Source organism: Tachyglossus aculeatus, chromosome 7, assembly GCF_015852505.1.
Source record: "Tachyglossus aculeatus isolate mTacAcu1 chromosome 7, mTacAcu1.pri, whole genome shotgun sequence".
Lineage (NCBI taxonomy): Eukaryota > Metazoa > Chordata > Mammalia > Monotremata > Tachyglossidae > Tachyglossus > Tachyglossus aculeatus.
Window position 1 is genome coordinate 59,886,009 of NC_052072.1, and position 23,431 is coordinate 59,909,439.

General features: G+C 42.4%; 1 protein-coding gene and 1 non-coding gene across 2 annotated transcripts in view; one reads left to right on the top strand and one right to left on the bottom strand.

Annotated features, from left to right (window-relative positions):
- SPAG16 (sperm associated antigen 16) overlaps nucleotides 1-23,431 on the bottom strand; it is an 822,373-nt gene that overhangs the window by 561,287 nt on the left and 237,655 nt on the right. The gene's annotated exons all lie outside the window — the stretch shown is intronic.
- LOC119931147 lies at nucleotides 9,118-9,255 on the top strand. The gene has a single exon (XR_005452004.1). It is a non-coding gene; the product is annotated as a small nucleolar RNA SNORA7 (small nucleolar RNA).

The window sequence follows — 23,431 nt, forward strand, 5'->3', positions numbered from 1 at the left end:
CCTTTCTTTCCAACAAAACCGTAGGTTTAGGAAATGCATTTACTCCATTAGAATATTGCATCAGTCCACCTATCTAATCCAGACTCAAAGAGGGAAGTGAAAGATAATGACGACTAGAACTGATATGGGGCATTTCCCAAAATGAATAAGCAAAAAGAGTCCATGATGGGGATTTGATTTGCATACAAAATTGTCTGGGAACCCTAACAATTTGACCAATCTTCTCAGTCAAATGACACAATCTGATGCCATCCTGATGCACCCCCTAAGCGAAGCTCCCTCCATGGCATCATCTCCCTCAGCCAGTCAAAACCGGTATGGGGGGTTGTCCCTGCCTCAAAATGCTGCTGGCCCTGGGGGATTTGGTTTTTAACTTATTTTTAAATAAAAAGAAAATAATAAACACGGGCCTTCTCAGAGGTGCTTTCCACTTCTGTTTGTGCCACTTCCCTGCTTGAGGGGAGGGAAAAGTTCCCCCACTTCATGGGCACACATGTCTCTGTTTGTCCACACAGCCTGGCAGTGGTGACAGCTGCATTGGTGGCTATCCAGGAGCTCCACCCTCCTCCCTTCCCTCTGTACTTTCTAAGCTCTCAGCTGACCTGTGAGGAGGAGAAGGCCTTCTGGTAGCGTGAACCCCACTAAGGAGCTGGAAGGGTCCTGGGTCCAGCTGCCCAGACTGAGGTCCCCTCTTCTGCGGGGGTCAGCTCCACATTCACCCACAAACTGAGTGGGCCACCACAATCTATCTGGGTTCCTTCCACCCCAGCTTCACGGAAAGCCCCAGCTTTCCTCTTCCCTGGGATCTCCCCTTGCTTGCTAGATCAAAAGACCTAATAATTCAGACTCCAAGATTGCAGCATGGCTTAGTGGATAGAGCACGGGCTTCGGAGTCAAAAGGACTTGGGTTCTAATCCCAGGTCTGCCACAAGTCTGCTGTGTGACCTTGGGTAACTCACTTAACTTCTCTGGGCCTCAGTTACCTCATCTGTAAAATGTGGATAAGAGTGTGAGCCCCATGTAGGACAGGTGCTGTATCCAACCTAATTAACTTGTATCTACCTCAGTGCTTAGAACAGTGCTCGGCACATAGAAAGCACTTAACAATCTTTGCCATTAAAAACTGGGATTGTCATATCCTCTTGGAGAATTTTGCCTGAATAACATTTTATGGAGCAAAATGAGCCACATCATAGTGGAACCAGCAAAACTTTTCTTGGTTCCTTATTGCTGAAAGGAAAGAAATACACAAAGAGCAATAATAAAATAATAATAATAATGGTATTTGTTAAGCGCTTACTATGTGCCAAGCACCATTTTAAGCCCTGGAGTAGACACAAGGTAATCAGGTTGTCCCACATGCGGCTCACAGTCTTAATCCCCATTTTACAGATGAGGTAACTGAGGACAAGAGAAGTGAAGTTGCTTGCCCAAGGTCACAGCAGAAAAGTGACGGAGCCAGGAATTGAACCCATGCCCTCTGAGTCCCAAGCCCTTGCTCCTTCTACTAAGCCACGCTGCTTCTCTAATGAAGTATGAATCCTCAAATGGCATTACAATGGGAATACATAGGCTTCTTTGGAATTTCATTTTAAGATCAGATTTACAACAAAAGTTCTGGGTGCTTTCCTTTTCTGTATAAGTGGATAATTACCAATTAAAAATGTGCTAGGAAGTAATTAATTTTAAGTTTCTGGTTGGAGCAGAAATTGTCCCATCCATCCTTCACAAGACCTAGAAAGAGAAGTAATTTGGGGGAAACTCCTGAGAAATCTTGACCACCAAGATAGAGGATTCTAAAAATATATAAAGGAGCAAGAGAATGGAAAATGAAACTCAGTGACTCCTTGTGCTCTGATCAGCGGACAACATTCCCTCTCATTGGTAATATTACTTTAAAGGGGCTTCTGTATCAGCTTTCTACAAAATGCATTGAAAACACAAAAGAATGGAAATTGCTTCTATAAAATCTGAGAAGGAAACACTAGGAAACAAATTGCATGCTACAGCTAAAAAAAGTATTATGGTAGAGGATTCGTTTTTCTGAGGTCGATGCCACATTATATGAAAGGCCATGATCCTAATTGCAAAATGTTTAAATGCATATTTTTCAGGTAAATGGCATTCCTGAGCTATATGCAATGTTTTATTATAATAGAAATGGGACAAATATTGAATATCTTGTGCTCTATTTCTACTCACAAGTAACATCTAAATCAACCAGACCCAGCAATTTCAAAAGAGGATAGGGAATTTCTAAAAATACAAGTCATTTTACTTAATATTTTGGTTCTTTTTTTTTAAGAAAGAGTTTGCTATGGAAAGCTATTCGGGACACGTTCTGAAAAAAAAAAACAGAGAGCTATGTATCTTGATTAGTATAGTTGTGAATGATTGACAAATTAATAGTTTTTACTAAGCATCTACTAGGTGAGGGGCACTCTTCTAAGCACTTTGGAAAGTAAAACCAAGAAAAAAGACTTGTCTCCTGCCGTCAGGGAATTTACAATCTAACAAGGAAGATGGGCGGACACAAATGATTTACCATCAGTAGAAGCTGGAAGGAAATGATAGAACTGTAATAAATGTTAAAGGAAAGATAGATAGGTGAATATATAAAGTAATAAGCAAGTAGAGCATGTAGATTGATACACAAGCACTTTGTGCAGTGCTCTGCACACAGGAAGTGCTTAATAAATACGATTAAGTGAATAACTGCCCCTCATGTTTGAAGATGATATCACTAACAGTCAAGTTCTAATGCCTTGTTCAAATGTGGTAAAGCCGCCAAGTTATTTGCTTTAAAGATAAAGATTCTGCTCTTGGTACCCAGAGAACTGGGTAAGAGTAAGGATGGTTCTGTGCCAATCTTCACCATTACTAGAAAATCAATCCAAGTGCATTTCCTAAGTATGGTGAGACAGCCTTTCCTTTCACCCCCAACAAATATACTTATGTTTTAAAGAGCAGCATGGCCTAGTGGAAAGAGCAGGGGACTTGGTCACTGTGTGACCTTGGGAAAGGCAATTACCTTTGCCTGTTTCAGTTTCCCCATCTGCAAAATAGGGATAAAATATCTGTTCCCCCTGGCTCAGACTGTGAACCCCATATGGGCCAGGGGCTGTGTCCAAACTGATTATCTTGTCTCTACCTTGGTGTGTCTTCTAGACTGTGAGCCTGTTGTTGGGTAGGGACCGTTTCCATATGTTGCTAACTTGTACTTCCCAAGCGCTTAGTACAAGTGCTCTAGACACAGTAAGTGCTTAATAAATACGATTGAATGAATGAATGAATGAATGGCATTTCAGTGTTGGGCACATAGTAAGCGTTCATTAAATATCATCATCTTATTCGTAAGTTCTGGGCAACTGTTGGAATGACATGACTTCTTGTTGGAAGTGACATTTCTGGATGATTTTAAAGCCAGGAGAGCTATGGCCAGGTGGATTTGATGTGGGAAGGTGTTCCAGGCTGTGTGTGAGGGTGGGGGCTGGGTGGGATGTGAGCAATAATAGTTGTGGTATTTGTTACGCACTTCCCACATGACAGGCACTGTACTAAGCGCTAGGGCAGATTCAAGCTAATAGGGTTGGATGCAGGCCCTGTCATTCATTCATTCATTCAATTGTATTTATTGAGCACTTACTGTGTGCAGAGCACTGTACTAAGCACTTGGAAAGTACAATTCGGAAACATATAGAGACAGTCCCTACCCAACAACAGGCTCACAGTCTAGAAGACAAGCTCACTGTCCCACATGGAGCTCACAGGCTTCATCCCCATTTTACAGATGAGGTAACTGAGGCCCAGAGAAGTTAAGTGACTTGACCAAGGTCACACAAGGAAGCGGCCAAGCCGGGATTAGAACCCATGGCCTCTGACTCCCAGGCCTGTGCTTTATCCACTGGGATCGGATCCTGGACAGGCAAAAGCAAGGAAAAGTGAGAAGGTTAGTTTCAGAGGAATGAAGAGCACAAATCCTGAGTCATGGATGATGAAGTGAGTCGATATGTGAGGAGTGAACTGCTAAAGGGCCTTAAAGACAATGATCAAGAGGACCTGCTTGATCAATCAATCAATCAATCATATTTATTGAGCGCTTACTGTGTGCAAAGCACTGTACTAAGTGCTTGGGAAGTACAAGTTGGCAACATATAGAGACAGTCCCTACCCAACAGTGGGCTCACAGTCTAAAAGTCTTGATGTCAGTATAAAGTGGGTAGCCTTAAGAGAAACGGCTGAGGCTTTCAAAGCTGCTGATAAAACAATGAAAGAGGATTTAGGAATTTCCATAGTGCAAGTCTATCGTATTTTAAGATAGGTGCAAGCCCACTAGGGCTACTTGAAATTTTTGACCGACAGAAGGAAAGTTAAGAAAAATGCTGCTAAATGTGGTGCTTTCTATACTGGCACGTCAGCGTTCAGCTTAATTGGTAGCCAACTGGGCAAATTTGATGGCAGTAACAGAAAATCTTCAAACGAATCCATCCACCTCAAATGGAAGCCCCTGGAGTCATCACACAACCAGTAGCAGCCACGGGAACAGAGAGAACGGCACAATGCAATGCAACAATGCCATCTAATGGTCACACTGCCCTCACCCTATTCCTTAACCTGGCCAGTGCAGCTGAGGACCGTGAAACTTTGGAAATCTTTCTCCATCTGTTATTGCCTGTGTCGAAAACCATCAGTCAATCAATCAATGGTATTTATCCAGCTCTTATTACGTGCCGAGCACCATACATGAGCACTCGGGAGAGAATTGGCAGATGAGGCCCTTGCCCATGATGAGGTAACAAGACTGTCCAGTGGAAGATACAAGTATATGATTTCCCTGTGCAATGTCAAAATAATATAGGCTTAGCCTATGTAAAATCATGGATCTCTTGTGTTCGGGGGCTGAAAATTGTCCCTCTTGATGGTGATCTTACCTCTTACCTCCTTCCCTTCCCCACAGCACCTGTATATATGTATATATGTTTGTACATATTTATTACTCTATTTATTTATTTATTTTACTTGTGCATATCTATTCTATTTACTTTATTTTGTTAGTATGTTTGGTTTGGTTCTCTGTCTCCCCCTTTAAGACTGTAAGCCCACTGTTGGGTAGGGACTGTCTCTATATGTTGCCAACTTGTACTTCCCAAGCGCTTAGTACAGTGCTCTGCACACAGTAAGCGCTCAATAAATACGATTGATTGATTGATTGATTGATTGGTGTTTGTTATCCCTAAGTGCAAGCCCAACTCTAACTACCTATGCTTTGGTCACGTCCTGTGAACAATGTATAAACCTGCAGATTCTCCCTTGGTCTGTGGATGTTCATTTTGGCATAGGCTGTCAGAATTCCTGCTCCAGGATCCTACATTTTGCCCGCTATTTTTACTACAATGTGTCACCTCATTTGTGGTTGCAATTTGCCAAGACAATCCAACTGCCTCAATTGTTTTCTGACATTCTGCCTGCATTTACGTGGCAGTGAGGGTTTGACAATCTATTCCCTTTAGACTATGAGCTCTACCAATTCTACTGTATTGTACCCTCCTGCACACAGTGTGTGCTAAATAAATGTCATTGATTGATTGACTGATTGAGCCAGAGGGGTGAGTCTGCAAAAAGATACATGTGTCTGAATGTATATTCAGACACATCCAGAGAGGAGTCAAGATTAAATCCCCATTCATTCTGTGTACAGACAGCTGCTGGAAATTGTGAGTGTGGGGTGGACCTCTTTGGATGGAGGAACTTGTCTTGTCTCATGTTGTCGAGACGTCTCCGACACAGAGCAACTCCGTGGACACATCTCTCTCAGTACGCCTCACTGCTATCTGCAGTCATTCTGGTAGTGTTTCCAAGGAGTTTTCTTGGTAAAAATATGGAAGTGGTTTAACATTGCCTCCTTCCACACGGTCAGTTTGAGTCTCCACCCTCGACTCTCTTCCACGCCGCTGCTGCCCAGCACAGATGAGTTTTGACTTGTAGCAGATTGCCTTCCACTCGCTAGCCACTACCCAAGCTAATAATGAAAGGGGTATGCCTCTGCTTGACTTTCCCTTCTGTAGTAGAGACTGATAGAGTACTGGAAACTCTCCAGGTGTGATCCTGAGAGGGGGGATAGAGGATATCTGGTTAAAATATGTAATCTTCTAAATAAAAAAAATCCCACTAAATTGTGCTCTTTGAAGAATGTGACATAGAAGAAAAATAGATGGGTCTTCTAAAATAAAGGGACTTTAAAGCTGATATTGTTTATTTAAAAATTAGATCGCCTGAGTGTTTTCAAAATGAAGGTGCTGAGATATAAAAATGACCTTTATTGCTTACCTCTTTTTTCCACAGCCCAGGAAGGAAACCAGAAAGTACATCCACTTAAATAGCTTTTCACTTTAAAAAAGCAATCTCTGCCCTTCTTTATATCACTTACCAATCTAAGAACCAAAGTATAGGCTTTTAAGGTAAAATGGCATTCAAGGAATAGTTTGATAGAACTCTTGTGTGGAAAGCAATTTGAACTGAGTGTGGCACTTTGTAGCTATTTCAACAGAAAACAAGATACATAGCAATAAATCAGATGTCTCTCCTTAAGGAAGAAAATTAGTGATTCAGCTTCTCTTTTCCTCCATTTTATTTTGCACTTGTGGGCACAGGTGTCATTATTCAAGAATAAAAAAAAAGAACATGAAAATCATATCCATTATTAGAAGTCACAATCTGATTACTGTTTATGATTCAGTCATTTAATTAAGGAGATAATTTCCCCTAAGAGGGTACTGATTCTTTAACTTGCTCTATTTGAAATATTCTAGGAAAAGGTGAGAGAGCACTTTTAAATACTTATTAACTTTGCATATGGCTACTCATTTGGCCTTATAAAATTAAATATTATTCTTTCATTTATTTTCTTTAGGGTACAGGACTTGCCTTTGCCTTAGAATTCCCTGTCCCTTCACTTCCAACAGACCACCACTCTCCTCACCTTCATGACCTTATTAAAATCACATACTCTCTAAGATGCCTCCTCCAGGAGGCCTTCCCAGACTGAGCCCCTTCTTTCCTCTCCCCCTCGTCCCCCTCTCCATCCCCCCGTCTTACCTCCTTCCCTTCCCCACAGCACCTGTATATATGTATATATGGTTGTACATATTTATTACTCTATTTATTTATTTATTTATTTATTTATTTTACTTGTACATTTCTATCCTATTTATTTTATTTTGTTGGTATGTTTGGTTCTGTTCTCTGTCTCCCCCTTTTAGACTGTGAGCCCACTGTTGGGTAGGGACTGTCTCTATGTGTTGCCAATTTGTACTTCCCAAGCGCTTAGTACAGTGCTCTGCACATAGTAAGCGCTCAATAAATACGATTGATTGATTGATTGATTCTCCAACTAAGCCCTCATTTCCTCTACTCCCTCCCTTTTCTGCATCACCTTTAAACTTGGATTTGTAGCCTTTATTCACCCCACCTTCAGCACTTATGCACTTAACATCCATATCCGTAATTTACTGAAATGTCTGTCTCCCCCTCCAGACTGTAAGCCCCTTGTAGGCAGGGAATATATCTACCACGCTGTTGTATTATACTCTCCTAAGCACTTAGTGCAGTATTCTGCACACAGTAAATGCTCAATAAATATGATTGATTGTTTAATTATTCAGGCCTTTAGCTCAAAAACCTCTGCAATGATTTTGCAATTCATTTATCATCAACATGTTTCTAATTTTGCTATGAATTGGGTTCACTAGAAATCTGTCGTATAACACAGTATGATTAGGATTGAGGAGAAAGGTCTGAGATCTGCCACGTTGTTTCCTATGAAAGCCTCTTTCCATGGCACCCTTGGTATCTTTCTGTGCCAAACTAGCTTTCTTCTAGTTTGTTAAAAGAAGTTAATTTGGGATTTTTAATTCATCCTAATCCGTAGCTAGGAGCAAACTAGTCTGCGTTCAGATTACCAAGACAGAAATAAAGTTTCTGGGTTTAATTCAGTCAAACTTGCACATTTGAGAACCGAGTGGCCTGGTGGAACGAGTGAGTACAGGTCTGGTAGTGTGAAGACCTGGTTTCTAATCCCAGCTCCGCCACTTGTCTACTGTGTGACCTTGGGCCAGTCACTTATCTGGGCCTCAGTTTCCTCATCCGCAAAATGGAGATTTAATACCTGTTCCCCCTCCTACATAGACTGTGAGCCCCATGTGGGCCTAATTATCTTGTATCTACCCCAGTGCCTAATTCAGTGCTTGACATATAGTAAGCTCTAACATACCACAATTATTACTATTAATTATTATTATCTGCTGGGTTGTAAACTCCTTGAAGGCAAGGATTCATGGATTCCATTGTACTCTCACAAGTTCTCAGTATGGTATTTTGCACCCATTAGGTGTTCAATGAATAGTACTGACAGACTGATTAGTCGACTTATCCTGTGAAATCCCAGGGACCCAGAGGTTCTGAGCCCATCCCTGAGGCTCATGGGTTATCCAGGCTGTGAGGAAGTCCCAAAGAAGCAGTGTGGCCTAGTGGCACACACCTGGGAGTCAGAGGTCCTGGGTGCTGGCTCCACCACAAACCTGCTGTGTGACCTTCAGCAAGACACAACTCTGTGCCTCAGTTCCCTCATCTGCAAAATGGGGATTCAAAATCTGTTCTTTCTCCTGCTTAGACTGTGAGCCCCATGTGTGACTTGATTATCTACCCCAGTGCTTAGTACAGTGCTGGACACATGATAAGCATTTAACAAGTATCACAATTATTATCATTAATTATTAATTATTATTATTCCTCCTGGTGCTTTTGCTGTGACAAGCACTGTCATTAGGATGTCCCTGGTTGTTGGGGATAGGGTGGGGGCATTCCCTTTGGATAGAATGCTCATATGAACATTCAAGAAACACTTGATGAATTTTAATCTATTTGGGATAATAAGAAAGCTAACATGAGGCACTGATTGATTTCATAGATTTATTAAAAAGTCACATATGTCATGTTTAATGTCTACTTTGATAGAGAAATACAGTGCTTCCCTAGTATGTGTTTCAGGCTTTGGTAGGTAATGAAGTCACATGTGACACTTACACAAGCCCTGTATTTAGCTGCCAGTCAAAGGTTTGGACCCTCTCAGGGTTGCCCCGGGAGAGTTTCCAGTACTCTGCCAGTCTCGGCTACGGGAGGAAGAGTCAAGCAGGGGTATACCCGTTCCATTCCTAGCTTGGCCAGTGGCTAGCGAGTGGAAGGCAATATGCTACAAGTCAAAATCGATCAATCAATCAATCGTATTTATTGAGTGCCTACTGTGTGCAGAGCACTGTACTAAGCACTTGGGAAGTACAAATTGGCAACATATAGAGACGATCCCTACCCAACAGTGGGCTCACAGTCTAGAAGGGGGAGACAGAGAACAAAACCAAACATATTAACAAAATAAAATAAATACAATAGATAACTACAACTAAAATAAATAGAGTAATAAATATGTACAAACATATATACAAATATACAGGTGCTGTGGGGAAGGGAAGGAGGTAAGATGGGGGGATGGAAAAGGGGGTGAGGGGGAGAGGAAGGAGGGGGCTCAGTCTGGGAAGGCCTCCTGGAGGAGGTGAGCTCTCAGTAGGGCCTTGAAGGGAGGAAGAGAGCTAGCTTGGCAGATGGGCAGAGGGAGGGCATTCCAGGCCCGGGGGATGACGTGGGCTGGGGGTCGACGGCGGGACAGGTGAGAACGAGGCACGGTGAGGAGATTAGCGGCAGAGAAGCGGAGGGTGTGGGCTGGGCTGTAGAAGGAGAGAAGGGAGGTGATGTATGAGGGGGCGAGGTGATGGACAGCCTTTAAGCCGAGGGCGAGGAGTTTCTGCCTGATGCGCAGACTGATTGGTAGCCACTGGAGATTTTTGAGGAGGGGAGTAACATGCCCAGAGCGTTTCTGGACAAAGACAATCTGGGCAGCAGCATGAAGTATGGATTGAAGTGGGGAGAGACACGAAGATGGGAGATCAGAGAGAAAGCTGATGCAGTAGTCCAGATAGGATAGGATGAGAGCTTGAACGAGCAGGGTAGCCGTTTGGATGGAGAGGAAAGAGAGGATCTTGGCAATGTTGCGGAGCTGAGACCGGCAGGTTTTGGTGACGACTTGGATGTGAGGGGTGAATGAGAGAGCGGAGTCGAGGATGACATCAAGGTTCCGGGCTTGTGAGACGGGAAGGATGGTAGTGCCATCAACAGTGATGGGAAAGTCAGGGAGAGGGCAGGGTTTGGGAGGGAAGACAAGGAGTTCAGTCTTGGACATGTTGAGTTTTAGGTGGCGGGCAGACATCCAGATGGAGATGTCCTGAAGGCAGGAGGAGATGCGAGCCTGGAGGGAGGGGGAGAGAGCAGGGGCAGAGATGTAGATCTGGGTGTCATCAGTGTAGAGATGATAGTTGAAGCCATGGGAGCGAATGAGGTCACCAAGTGAGTGAGTGTAGATCGAGAACAGAAGGGGTCCAAGAACTGAACCTTGGGGAACCCCCATAGTAAGAGGATGGGAGGGGGAGGGGGAGGAGGAGCCTGCAAAAGAGTCAAAGCACACCCATACCGGGCAGCAGCAGCATGGGAGAGAGTCGAGGGCAGAGACTCAAGTTTACTGCACGGAAGGAGGCAATGGCAAACCACTTGGGTATTTTTACCAAGAAAACACTATGGATACACTACTAGAACAATTGTAGATGGAAAGTAGGGTGTTCTGGGAGAGATGTGACCATGGTGTTGCTATGGGTCGGAAATGACTCGACAGCATAAGACAAGGCAGGACAAAGGTTTGGCACTGGGGTGATTCCCTGAAGCAAACTGGATCCCAAGGTCCCGTCTTCTGAAACATGGATGGTTTCATGAACACGTTTCCTTTCCCTATATTTGGTGGCCTCTCCCCCTGCCAATTTCAGATAATACCACAAGCTTTTAAAAATATTTACTATTTGTCCAGACTGCAAAAAAAAGTTGTGACAGAAAACATCATCCTTTTATTAAGCATATCTAATAAACATCAATCTAATGTCAATATTGTTCACAGTTCAATGCTCTCGTTAAGCTGCTAACTTGCTAAATCTCTAAAATTAAATTTATGCACTGATCTTACAGCAGTACTAGGGCAAAATAAATTAGAAGACACTATTTACTGGCTTTTGGGAAATTAGATAGGATTTACATATGTATCTACTGAACAAGTCAATAAAGGTCTTTAATCCAAATAATATAATGCACGACTAAACAACATATTCATTGATTTTGAAAGAAAAGACGGCGAGGCAGAGAGAAGAAATCCTGCTTTCAAGCAAAATGAATCAATAGACGTGTCCCTGGATTTTAACCTTTAAGTCAGGTAAAATCACCTCAGATTTCAATATAAATGTTGCCTGAGCAAATAGTAATTATTTCTCTAATGCATTTTTTTCCAAATTAAACTTCAATGCTTTAGTTTCAATATTGACATAAGAGAGTCAGTAAGGTATGTTTTAATTGTCTTCTGCATCAAGAAACAACCCTAGATCAAGAAAATTTTAGATCTGTTGCCCTAATTGCCCGGAGACTTCATTTCATTGCTTCAATGTGTTTGACAGTCAATGACCTGTCAACAAAACCTGAATTTCAATGCAGCAAATAGCTTCACTCTGAAGCTGAAAAGGAAATGTCATAATGTCATATGGGCAGCCCCATTCATATTGAAAAAAATGACCTTAGGACAGGCTGCTTGGGGTTCTCTATGCCTTCCAGCCCTGGGAACCCCTTGTCAGCTCTAAAACCAATTCAACGGGAGTGGTGGGTAAATGAAAGAAGACAATGGTTTTCTCAACTTTTTAGAACATTGGGAAGGTTGGAGCATTTCAGCTAAAAAGAGAATCCTATATTCATTCAGTCATATTTATTGAGCACTTACCGTGTACAGAGCACTGTACTAAGCACTAGGGAATGTACAATACAACAATAAAAAGACACATTCCCTGCCCACAACGAGCTTACAGTCCAGAGGAGAGGAGACAGACATTAATATAAATAGATAAATGAATGACAGATATGTACAGAAGTGCTGTGGGGCTGGAAAGGGGCAGAGCAAAGGGAGAAAGTCAGGATGACACAGAAGGGAGTGGGAGAAGAGGAAAAGAGAAGCTTAGTCTGGGAAGACCTCATGAAGGAGATGTGCCTTCAATAAGGCTTTGAAGAGGGAGAGAGGAATTGTCAGATTTGAGGAGGGAGGGAGCTCCAGGCCAGAGGGAGGAGGACATGGGTGAGGGGTCAGCAGAGAGGAAAGCGAGATCGAGGCACAGTGAGAAAGTTAGCATTAGAGAGATGAGGTGTGTGGGCGGGGCTGTAGAAGGAGAGTACCAGGGTGACTTAAGAAGGGACAAATAATAAATAAATAATCATAAATAATGATGGCATTTGTTAAGTGCTTACTATCATCATCATCAATCGTATTTATTGAGCGCTTACTATGTGCAGAGCACTGTTCTAAGCGCTGAGGGGATACAAGGTGATCAAGTTGTCCCACGTGGGGCTCACAGTCCTAATCCCCATTTTACAGATGAGGTAACTGAGGCTCAGAGAAGTTAAGTGACTTGCCCAAGGTCACACAGCAGACATGTGGCAGAGTCGGGATTTGAACCCATGACCTCTGACTTCAAAGTCCGGGCTCTTTCCACTGAGCCACGCTGCTTGGTGGTGGAGTGCTTTAAAACTAATGGTGAGAAGTTTTTGTTTGATGCTGGAGGTGGATAAGCAACCACAGGAGGTTTTTCAGGAGTGCTGTGACATGTCCTGAATGTTTTTGTAGAAACATGATCCAGGGAGCAGAGTGAAATATGGACTGGAGTGGGGAGAGACAGGAGGCTGGGAAGTCAGCAAGGAGACTGATGCAGTGATCCAGGAAGGATAGGATAAATGATTCTATTAGCATGATAGCAGTTTGGATGGAGAGGCAATAGATGTAAGGAAGGAGCATAGTGCAGTGGTTACAGCATGGGCCCGGGGGTCAGAAGGTCATGGCTTATAATTCCAGCTTTGCCATGTGCCTCCTCTGTGAACTTGGGCAAGTCACTTAACTTCTCTGTGCCTCCATTACCTCATCTGTAAGAAATGGGAATTAAGAATGTGAGCCCAGTGTGGGACATGGACTGGGTCTAACCTGATTAACTAGCACTACCCCAGAGCTTAGAACCGTGCTTGGTACAAAGTAAGTGCTTAACAAATACCATAATTATTAATTATCATTATTATTAACATTCCCCTCTCCCAGGAACAATTCTATTCTTTGTGTGTTTTTTCTTAAATTATAATGTGGGTTGTTTTCTGTTGACTGTTCTGTGCCTCAGTTTCATCATCTGTCAAATGGGGATTAAGACTGTGAGCCCCACGTGGGACAACCTGATTACCTTGTATCTATCCCAGTGCTTAAAACAGTGATTGGCACTTAGTAAGTACTTAACAAATACTATTATTATTATTATGATTATTATGTCCTCTACCCTTTAGATTGTGAGCCCAGTGAGGATTAGGGACTGTGGCTGAATCATTAGCCTTATATTTTGCCTCTCTGCTTACTGAGGCAGCATGGCTTAATGGAAAGAGTACGGGGCCCTGGGAGTCAGACAACCTGGGTTCTAATCCTGGCTCTGCCACATACCTGCTGGGTGATCTTGGGCAAGCCCACTTAACTTCTTAGTACCTCAGTTCTTCTTCTACAAAATGAGGATTCGATACCTGTTCTCTCTCCACTCAGACTGTGACCCCCGCCCACTTGGGACCAGATTATCTTGTATCTACTTCAGTGTTTGGCACATAGTAGGCACTTAACAAATACCATTGCTATAATAATAATAGTTATTATTATTATGACAGGACTGAGCACACATTTGAGCTAAGTAAACACCCTTACTGTTATTAAAACATTCACACCAGCCTTGCTGTTGATGAGGCTGGCCTGAATTCTCACCTGTCTCGCTGTCGACCCATGACCCACGTCCTACCTCTGGCCGGAAAACCCCTCCTTCCTCAAATCCACCAAACACATTTCCCCACTTCAAAGCCCTACTGAAGGCTCACATCCTCCAGGAGGCCTTCCCAGACTAAGCCCCTCTTTTCCTCTGCTCCACCTCCCAATCGCCCCAACTCACTCCCTTTGTTCTACCCCTCCCACATCACTTATGTATATATGTACCTATTTATAATTCTATTTATTTATATTAATGATGTGCATATATCTATAGTTCTATTTATTTATATTGATGCTATTGATGCCTGTTTACTTGTTTTGATGTCTGTCTCCCTCCTTTTAGACTGTGAGCTCATTGTGGGTAAGGATTGTCTCTATTTGTTGCTGAATTGTACTTTCCAAGTGCTTAGTACAGTGCTCTGCACACAGTAAGCACTCAATAAATATGATTGAATAAACCAATTAATTAATTCATAATAATAACAATGTCATTTATTAAGGGCTTACTATGTGCAAAGCACTGTTCTAAGCGCTGGGGAGGTTACAAGGTGATCAGGTTGTCCCACGGGGAGCTCATAGTCTTAATCCCCATTTTACAGATGAGGTTACTGAGGCCCAGAGAAGTTAAGCGACTTGCCCAAAGTCACACAGCTGACAATTGGCAGAGACAGGATTTGAACCCACAACCTCTGACTCCAAAACCTGTGCTCTTTTCCACTGAGCCACGCTGGAGATGACTATCCTGAGTCCCACAAAAAGATGCAGTGAAGTAAGTGCTAAATTAACACTGAACACTGGAATTGCCTTAACTAGACAATGAAAAATGCTGCTGTACTTCTGTACCTCAACCACTGCTTTCAGTACTGCTTCAGGCCCTTTATTTCAAGCGCATGGCCCAGTCAGTAGGTCTTTAATAGCTTAATCCTGCCCTCTTGGATGTCATGTGCCCTAAATGAATAGACTCTCACTTTGAGGTTTTGGTAGGGTTGTTTAATGTCATTTTTAAGCACTTACTATGTACCACGCACTGTTCTAAGCACTAGAGTAGATACAAGGTCATCAGGTTGGACACAGTCCATGTCTCACAGGGTGCTCACAGTAGGAATCCCCAAGCTACAGATGAGGTAACTGAGGCCCAGGGAAATGAAGTGACTTGCCCAAGGTCACACAGCGGACAGGTGACCAAGCTGGGACTAGAAGCCAGGTCCTTCTGACTCCCAGGACCATGCCATATTCAAAAATTAAAGACAGTTGTCTGTGTGTGTCTAAATGTGTGGGCGAGCGCTTAGTATAGTGCTTTGCACACAGTAAGCACTCAATAAATGCGACTGCATGAATGAATGACTGCAAGGGAGTGTGTGTGTGTGTGTGTGTGTGTGTGCGTGTGTGTGTGTGTGTGGTCCAGTCAAAAGTGGATTCTGCAGCACAACAGCACCTACAAATTCTGAGGCTTCAAATAGACTGTCAAAGAGACAATTAATCAATCAATCAATGGTATTTAATAAGTACTTACTATGTGCAGAGCACCGTACTAAGAGCTTGAGAGAGTATAACAGAGTTGACAGGTATGTTCCCTGCCCCTAACGAGCTTACAGTCTCGAGGATGAGCTTACAGAATAGAATTTGGTATCTTCAGCTGCTTTTCTAAAAGCGGTGGTTTCTTTTCCCCTACAGAAATGTGAATGAGCACTACTGAGGAAGAATTTTTTATGGTATTTTTGAAGCATTTACTACGTATAAAGCACTGTTCTAAGTGCTGGGGTAGATATAAGATAGATAAGAGAAGCAGTGTCGCTCAGTGGAAAGAGCACGGGTTTTGGAGTCAGAGGTCATGGGTTCAAATCCCACCTCTGCCAATTGTCAGCTGTGTGACTTTGGGTAAGTCACTTAACTTCTCTGTGCCTCAGTTCCCTCATCTGTGCAATGGGGATTAAGACTGTGAGCCCTCTGTGGGACAACCTGATCACCTTGCAATCTCTCCAGTGCTTAGAACAGTGCTTTGCACAGAGTAAGTCCTTAATAAATGCCATTATTATTATTATTATTATTATTATTATTATTATTATTATTATATAAATTTATTAGGTTGGACAAAGTCCCTGTCCCACATGTGGATAATAGTTGATAAACTGGGAGGATTTTTATTTAACTTCCATTTTACACATGAGGTGGCTGAGGCACAGAGATGATAAATGACTTGCCCAAGGTCACACAACAAACAATTGGCAAACCAGGGAACAGAACACAGGTCCTCTGACAACCAGGCCCAGGCTATTTCCACTAGGCCACACTGCTTATTACCATCATCATCATCATCAATCGTATTTATTGAGCGCTTACTATGTGCAGAGCACTGTACTAAGCGCTTGGGAAGTACAAATTGGCAACGTATAGAGACAGTCCCTACCCAACAGTGGGCTCACTAGTCATCATAAAGGGCAGTGTACACTTTAGTAAGTCTGCCTCTAAGACAGCCTTCTGTGTCTTCTGAATTTTCCTGAAAATTTCCAGAAGGACTCCAAAAATGCATGAAGGAAAAATGTAAGGGCCTCCTATTGCTAATTTTAAGGATTATATGACTTTTATTTTCCATTTTCCTTCTACAGCAGTTTTGAGAGCAGGCCTCAGACAATCCCTTGAAAAAATTTTAATATAGTTCATCTGCTTACAATACCTGAATGACACAGGTAATACAGGCTAAAGGCTATTGACTGATAAACTAATGATGAGTTTACTTAAAAAATATTGGTGAAGCTATAAGACCCCACTTAGTTGGACCATTAACATTTCTTCAATTGACACGAACTGGAATTGAAACATTTCTAAAAACTTTCTACGAGGGATCTGGCTCTTCAAAGAAGGGAGACCGAAGGAGGAGTCAAAGAATTTCACTTTTGGTGTCAGCATCCTTGAAATTACAAATGCATTTTCGACTAAAAATATTACACAGAAAGAATGGGAGTTTTTAAAGCAACTTTTTTTCATATGATACTTGTTAAGTGCTTACTAGATGCCAGGAACTGCATCTCTGGGGAAGATACAAGATAATCTGGTTGAACATAATCCCTATCCTGCATGAGGCTCACAAATAAACTGCAGGAAAGAGGATTGGATTCCCATTCTACAGATGAGGTAACTAAGATGCAGAGAAGTTAAGTGACTTGCCCAAGGGGACATAGCAGACAGGTGGTAGAGCTGGAATTAGAACCAAGGTCAGAGGACTCCCGGGCCTGTGCTCTTTCCAAAAGGCTGCTTCCCATGGCTAACTTTTGGCTAACACTTTCAAATTCATCGTTTTCAGATTAATCATGTTTGGGTTTTACTGTCACATTTATAGACTTTGAAGGTACTAATTAGCACACTCTGAGCATCAATCTCCATTAGAAATTAAGCTTCTGAATATTAATGTGTCCCAATATTCCTCAAGGAATTCCCTTTGATTCTTTCTCGAGTAGACTATATGGAAGATGAGAGAACTCACAATAAATAGGCCAGAACACTAAATCTGACTTTGAAATCACTGCTCTCAGCCAGAAATTGACATCACAAATATGAATAACAGAGTATCTACGAATGTAGAATCAATCTTTGAGGAAGTGTTCTGATTTTCAGACAAAATGTATTAACCAGTCTTGATACTGATACCTAACCAAAGGAAAGCAATATGCTGCCAACCATTTTTAGGGATACACTTACAAATCTGAAAGGAACCACCTAGTGACAAGGTTAAAAAAGAAAAAAATAAATGACCTGGCTTTTTATAACAAATCTCCAGTGGCTGCCTGTCAACCTTCGAATCAAGCAAAAATTCGTCACTCCCGGCTTCAAGGCTGTCCATCACCTCTCCCCCTCCCACCTCACCTCCCTTCTCTCGTTCTACAGCCCAGCCCGCACCCTCCGCTCCTCTGCCGCCGCTAACCTCCTCACTGTGCCTCGTTCTCGCCTGTCCCTCTGTCGACCCCCAGCCCACATCGTTCCCCCGTGCCTGGAATGCCCTCCCTCTACACATCTGCCAAGCTAGCTCTCTTCCTCCCTTCAAAGCCCTACTGAGAGCTCACCTCCTCCAGGAGGCCCTCCCAGACTGAACCCCCTTTTCCCTCTCCTCCTCCCCATCCCCACCACCCTACCTCCTTCCCCTCCCCACAGCACTTGTATATATTTGTACAGATTTAGTACTCTATTTATTTTACTTGTACATATTTACTATTCTATTTATTTTCTTAATGATGTGCATATAGCTATAATTCTATTTGTTCTGACAATTTTGACACCTGTCTACATCTTTTGTTTTGTTGTCTGTCTCCCCCTTCTAGACTGTGAGCTCGTTGTTGGGTAGGGACTGTCTCTATATGTTGCCGACTTCTACTTCCCAAGCACTTAGTACAGTGCTCTGCACCCAGTAAGCGCTCAATAAATATGATTGAATGAAAGGAATGAATACGTCAGACTTTGGCAATTTTACTGAATGCTCTTTCTCCATCCCACCTCTGCAAATCATTCAGATTGTGGTAAATCAATCAATCGCATTTGTTTAGCACTTACTAGGTGCAGAGAACTATACAAAATGCTTGACCTGGAAAGTCCTCCTTCCTCATATCAGACAGATAATAATGATGGCATTTATTAAGGGTTACTATGTGCAAAGCACTGTTCTAAGCACTGGAGATGTTACAAGGTGAGCAGGTTGTCCCACGGGGGGCTCACAGTCTTAATCCCCATTTTATAGATGCACAGGGAAGTTAAGTGACTTACCCAAAGTCACACAGCTGACAATTGGCGGAGTTGGGATTTGAACCCATGACCTCTGACTCCAAAGTCCGTGCTCTTTCCACTTAGCCGTGCATAGTTGCTCTCCCCTGCTTGGAAGCACGATTGAAGGCACATCTCCTCCAAGAGGCCTTCCCTGACTAAGCCCTCCTCTCCTCTTCTCCCACTCCCTTCTGCACCACTCTTACTTGCTCCTTCACTCATCCTCCCTCCCATCCCCAGGCACATATGTATATATCTGTATATGTTTGCAATTTATGTATTTATTCATTCATTCAACTATTCATTCATTTATATTTATGTCTGTCTTCCCTTCTAGACTGTGAGCTTGTTGTGGGCAGGAATGTGTCTGTTTGTTGTTATACTGTATTTCCCAAGTGCTAAATACAATGCTTTGCACACAGTAAGCATTCAATAAACACGATTGAATGAATGAATGAATGAATGAATGAATGAATGAATGAGGCACAATGCAACAGAATTAGCAGATTATGCTTCCTGCCTGCAACAAGCTTATCTTCCAGAACAGGAGACAGACACAAATATGAATAAAGCCTACATCAAACTGGATATACCAGCTTCTGTGATCCTTTACTGTTTTTGTAGAGCATGTGATTAATATGAGCAGAGCAATGCACACTTGAGTGAAGAAATCAGATGCATTTTTTCTTGGTTAAAGCCCTGGGTCCTGAGGAATTGTAATCTACTGGCCCTGCACGAAAGCAGCAGAGAATATGATACGTTATCATTTCATAAATATCTGGGAATAAACGAAGGCTTTGGTTTCAAGAGAATATCGGTCTGACTGCCTGAAATAATAGGCCTACTGACTGACAATGTAATTTAATCGTGCTTTTTTCTCAGACTTTTGCCATCGCAATTAAAATTGACAAAGACTGCAACTCAGAACTATGCTAATTAAACCTGATTACTTACTGATTTTACCCACTCTTCCCTAACTATGGTAGTTTGGGAAAATAAATAGTAATAAAAGATACTGTACAATGTGTACCCTCATAGTCTGCCTCAAACAATTCACGCAAAGTTCAGTACATGTTGTTGGGCTGAAAGGCTGCTTCTGAGAAAAATGTTCCGTGACCAAAGCAATTAAGGAATTTTGAAAATGTTGGTGATTTATCCCAAGGTTCAAACTGTGAGTGGATTATAACTTTAATATGGTATGAATGTGAGACATAGCTTTTCATAGGAAAACAAATGCAAAATTTGGGCAAGCAAGGCATTAAAATTTCATCTCTTTGTGCTAAGAATCATATGGGAAAGATTTTCAAAATCAGGTTTATGCATTTGGAAAGTGAGTTCAAATACAAACAAAATCAAAACAGATTTGCAAGTGCTAGACTAGGATCTATAAATAAGCAGTAACTTAGTGGAATCTTAAATCTACATAGTGAGAGCAAATTTGCATTTTAATAAAATACCATAATTAATTAAGGTCTCTGTAAAACTGATTTTGCACATACTATTACCCTTGCCAGCAAAACATGAATTAATAATGCAATATGTTACCAAAACAACCATACTAAATATTAATTACTCGACAGTGTAATGAAAACTTACTACTCTAAAGACTTAATAAGACTTCAATCTGTAACTAAAATTGTATTATTCTGCTCTAATTAAGACATTATGCACTAATTTTCCTCGGATGCTCACAATCATAATTATTGCATGCATGAGTGCATCCTTGAATTGCTTTTAATAGAATTTAGTGTGTGTGCTTAGATCCCCAAAGTCAAAGTTATAGGCATAAAGGAAGCCCGTTGCATTGTCCGGAAAATGTTGGAACAGGCCCAATTCAACCTAATCCTCAAGGAATATAGGAGGGAAATGAAAGATTGAAAAATCATTTCAAAACATGGCCAATAATGTTTTTTCTAAATTGACTACAATTTTTTTTCCTTTTCATTTCCTTGAGTAGTAGCTAAGACTTTGCTCTAAGAATACCATGAATTCATAGCATCAAACGATGCCTTTAATTTTGCCCTAATCTTCCCATGGCTATCCTTCCCACAGCTTTGGAAAGAAGCAAGAGGATCAACCAATGGTATGTTTGGAGTGTCTATTGGGTGCCGACCATTGTCCTGTAAGTGCTCGGGGGAGTACGATATGACTACATCCAACAACAGGGAGTAGGAATGCGTGAACAATCCTAGGTTAATCCCTTCTGCCACTGTTATATGAGTGCCTGGGAAGATTGATGGGCATCCATGAAGATCGGTTTCTACTTTAGAGCTGCAACCTTCTCTGGGGACCTGGCTGGCTGCTTGTGACCTTAGCCGTCCCTAGCGTAGGGTCGATAGGTCCGTAGGGTCTTTCCGAGACCCCAAACTGTAATAGAACTCCAGTGTCCAGGCCACGGGGACTCCTGAGATTTGGAATGCTCAGAGATGACCACACATTGATTTTGAGGTGAATGCTCTATTTGTCCAGCATTCTGGCTTCTGGCCTCCTGAAGAATATCATTAAGTTGAATTATGGATTTTCTTTTCTGTTAATCATATAAAACTGGTTGGTGAATGAGCTGATGCTCTGAATGCATAACGCAGAGGAGGAGAATCAGTAAATGAGTGAAGGAAAAGCCCACAGGTCTTTTCATCTGGTTGGAGAAGAGTACCGATTAATAATGGTCAGACTTGGCAACTCCCTGACTGGGATGCTAGTGTCAGGGAACGGGGTGAGGGGTTGTGGGTGGAAACCCAGTGGCTATTGTAAAGGGTAGGATCAGCCCTTCACGAACCTTGGGATCAGAGCAGACTGAGTGTCAGACAAGCAGGAGTCTCAGCAGGTTCAATAAGGCATGGTCAAGCTTGTTGTCAAGAGAAATTGAGTGGAAATCAAGGAGACATTAATCTGCACATTGATAATATCTTTTGAGTCCCTGCTGTGTGCAGAGCACTATATCACGTACTAGAGAGAGAGCAACAGAATTAGTAGAATGATCACTGCCCTCAAATATCTTACAATCTTGAGGGAAAGCAGACACTAAAATGAATTAAAAGTAGTAAGAGGAAATAGAATGCAAAATTATGTACATGAATGGTATGATGGGTGAGGGGCATGGGTGAGAGTAACCAAGTGTTAAAGTGGCAGTAGTGTTGGATAAAGAGTGTGATGGTGAGAGATTAAACAGGGAAACCCTCCTGAAGGGGCTGTGATTTCTGAAGAGTTTGAAGACAGAGGAGAGCAGTGATCTGCCGAAAGTGAAAGCAGGGAGTTCCCCAGGCCTGAGCAATAAGTCAGCAGCCTAAGAGATGACAATGAGGCAAAGGGATTAGGTTGGGTTGCAAGAAACTAAGCACATGAGCTGAAGTGTAGTAGAAAAAGAGTGAGGATGAATCGAGGGGAAAGGAGCAGATTGCCTTAAAGCTGAGGTTTAGGAGTTTCTGGTTGATGTACTGAGGAACAAGCAACCATTGGAGGTTTTTGAGGAGGGGTAAGATGCACGAAGAATTATGTTCTAGAAAAGTGATCTGTGTAGGAGAGTGAAACACGGATTACAGAGGGGAGATGTTGGAGGAAGGGAAGTCAACCAGGAGGCTCACACAGTGATGAGACATGTCAAATGCCTGGACTGGCATGGTGAGTTTCGATGGAGGGGATTCCAGAAATGTTGCAGGGGAAGAACCAACAATATCTGACAACAAAGTGAATATGGGGGTGGTAAGAGAGAGGGGAGTCAAGGATAATGCCAAAGTGTCAGGCCTGAGAGATGGAAGTGATTGTGGTGACATCAACTGTGATGGGAAAGTTAGGTGGATGAGGGTGAAGATAGTTTTGAAGTGCTGAAATGAGGTGCCTGTGGCACATCAATGTAGAGCTATCCCATATATAGTAGAAAATCTGCCATTGTAGGGAAGTAGAGAGATGGGGGATAGTAAGGCAAATGTAAGAGTTAATGTGTGCGTGCGTGCGTGCATGTGTGTTTGTGTGTGTGAGCGAGAGAGAGAGAGAGAGAGAGAGAGAGAGAGAGAGAGAGAGAGAGAGAGAGAGAGAGAGAGAGAGAGAGAGAGAGAGAGAGAGAGAGAGAGAGAGGCACAGTGGCCTAGTGAAAAGGAGCTTGGCCTAGCAGATAGAACATGGGCCTACAAGTCAGAAGGACCTGTGTTCTAATCCCTGCTCCATCACCTGTCTGTTGTGTGCCCTTGGGAAAATCACTTAACTTCTCTGTACCTCAGTTACCTCATTTCTAAAATGGGGACTAAGACTGTGAGCCCCAGGTGGGGCACAGACTGTGTCCAACCTGATTAGCTTGTAACTACCACAGTGCTTAGTATAGTGCCTGGCACATAGTAAGCACTTAAGAAATACCATTTAAAAGATGTATATTGAGAAGAGAGAGGATTCCCACCTGAGTCTGTGGGAAACCTACAGTTAGGGAATGGAAGGCTGAGAAATATATTTTTATGATGTCTGTTAAGTGCCTACTGGGTGTTAAGCACTTTTCTAACCTGTATTGTAGTACTACAAGTTAATCAGGTTGGACACAGTCTATGTCCCACAGGAGACTCATTAGCCTAAAATAGGAAGGAGACCAGGTATTTAATCCCCATTTGACAGATGAGGAAACTGAAGCACAGAGAAGTTAAGTTACATGCCCAAGATCAAACAGCAGGTACATGGTGGAACCAGAGGAGGGCTGTGCCAGAAAAACCAGGGTAAAATAATATTCCCAGGAGA